Source organism: Cervus canadensis, chromosome 18 (genome assembly GCF_019320065.1).
Source record: "Cervus canadensis isolate Bull #8, Minnesota chromosome 18, ASM1932006v1, whole genome shotgun sequence".
Taxonomy (NCBI): domain Eukaryota; kingdom Metazoa; phylum Chordata; class Mammalia; order Artiodactyla; family Cervidae; genus Cervus; species Cervus canadensis.
In genome coordinates this window covers 11,721,824-11,724,194 of record NC_057403.1, presented here as the reverse complement: position 1 = coordinate 11,724,194, position 2,371 = coordinate 11,721,824, and the positions used below count along the sequence as shown (strand labels likewise).

Here is a 2,371-nt window from a genome sequence, read left to right as displayed (position 1 = left end):
TCTCCACACCTTCCAGAGGGAAGTCTTTTCACTGCCTGCCTATTTGAACCTTTGAATGTGTTGCCTGTTTTAAAAAAATGAATAAAATTAGATTTTAAGTGAAAATAAATAACCCTGAAGATGAACTAGAACAGGAGACCCCAGCCCTGTTCCCCCAGCAGCCCCTACCTTCTCCATCGTGTTGATGGAGCTCACCACAGGAGCCCAGTGGCACTTACCGAACTTCCGGTTAGCCGAACTTCCGCTTAGCCCAGCTTCCGCTTAGCCCGGCTCTGACCCGGTCCGCGGGGCCAGAATCGCCCTCCCTTAACGAGTGTTCCGTCTTCCCCTCCCAGGTGTGTCGTCAGCCCCAAGGAAGAGACCCCGTCAGCCGGGGACCAAGAGGGTCCGGGGGCGAGTTCCCCCGGATGAGAGCGAAGGTAAGAGCGAAAGACCCGTCATGTGCATCACCTCCCAGTCCTCCCAGGCCCACAGGTTGTGGGGAGGCCGGTGGGGACCGGTGAGGGGTGGGCACCCGCGTCTGATACAGTCACGGAGTGAGAGGGGGCGGGAAACCGGCAAGAAGGCTTTGGTCAGCGCTTCCCTGGTGGCCCAGTGGCTAAGACTCTGCGCGTCCAAAGCAGGGGGCCCAGGTTCGATCCCTGGTCAGGGAACTAGAGCCCACACGTCGCAACTAAGACCCGGCGCAGCCAAATGAATACATGTAAATAAATATTTTTAAAGAAGAAGGTTCCAGAGGGGACCTGGGGTCAGATTTGTATCGAATGCCAGCACTGTGCGTAACCTATTTCTCCTCTCCGGAGGGCAGGATTCTAAACAGCAGCGGCTCCTTCTCAGATCTGCGTTTTAGGAAGATTATCTGTGCTGCCAGAATGACAGTCAACAAATTCCAGTCCTCTCAAAACTCCTTCTGTATACCCACCCATTAATGTTATTGTCTATGTGATTCCCTCCATAACAGTTTTTTTAAAAAATTCGGTGGACTCCCTGCTTCTTAAAATTGAAATAGGCTCACTAAAGGTAATTTTTAATTTATTTTTATTGATATGTTAAAAGAAAAGTTTAATTCATAACTTACAGAGTAAACCAGCATTAGCTCAAAATTTTAATTAACCGTCCAAGGAATCTAAAATATAAAATTACTAGAAGGAAGCTTAGCAGAAAGTCCTTCTGACTGTGAGTTAATACAAGTATCTCTTTGATATTACTCCAAAAGCCATGATTCAAAAATTAATAAAGAAGGATAATTTTGACTTCATAAAAATTAAGAATTTCTGCTTTTTAAAAAATTTTTCTTCTGGGCCACACCTTGAAGCTTTTGGGATCTTAGTTCCCCAGTCAGGGATTGAAGCTGGGCCCCCTGCAGTGAAAGCGCTGAGTGCTAACCACCGCACCACCAGGGAAGTCCCAAGACTTTCTGCCCTTTGAAAGACTCTAAAAATGTGAGATGCTTCATGAATTTCCTTCAGCCCGGGCCATGTTAATCTTATCTGGATCATTCCAGTTTTAGTGTATGTGCAGTTGAAGTGAGCACGGCAATTTTTAAATTGAAGTTTACTTGATTTACAATATTGTGTTAGCTTCTGGTGTATAGCAAAGTGATTCAGTTATACATAGATATGTATATATCTGTATTCTTTTTTTATTTTTTCCATTATGGTTTATTGCAAGATATTGAATATAGTTCCCTGTGCTGTAGAGTAAATCTTTGTTGTTTATTTTATACACACGGTGTGTGTATATATTAATCCCAGACTCCTAATTTATCTCTCCCCCCATAATTTTTATACAATGACATATGCCCATTATTTCTCAAGACACCTGGAAAAATAATTTAAAACATTAATAAAAAATAAAGATAAGTTTACTATTCAGCCATTTAAGAAATGAAATAATGCCATTTGCACCAACATGGACGGACCTAGAGATGATCATACTAAGTGAAGTAAGTCGGAAAGAGAAAAACACATACCCTGGGATATCAGTGATATGTGGAATCTAAAATATGACAGAAATGAACTTATCTGTGAAACATAAACAGACTCAGACGTAGAGAACAGACTCGTGATTGCCAAGGGGTGGGGGTGGAAAGGATTGGGAGCTTTGGGGTCAGCAGATGTCAGCCATTATATATAGGATGGATAAACAACAAGGCCCTGCTGTGGGGCACAGGAAACTCGGTTCAATATCCTGTGATAAACCATCATGGAGAAGAATATGAAACAGAATGTGTGTGTGTGTGTGTGTGTGTATAACTGAATCACTGTTGTACACCTGAAACTAACGCAACACTAAATCAACCACACTCCAATGAAATAAAGTCTTACAAATAAAGGCAATTTTCCCTTCACCGTCGGAAATGACCGGAGAG

The 2,371-nt window shown here is 43.1% G+C and overlaps 1 pseudogene; it reads right to left on the bottom strand.

The window, feature by feature from the left end:
- Positions 1–1,436: 1,436 nt before the first annotated feature.
- On the bottom strand, positions 1,437–1,534 carry LOC122421809 (annotated as a pseudogene).
- Between the last annotated feature and the right edge of the window lie 837 nt (positions 1,535–2,371).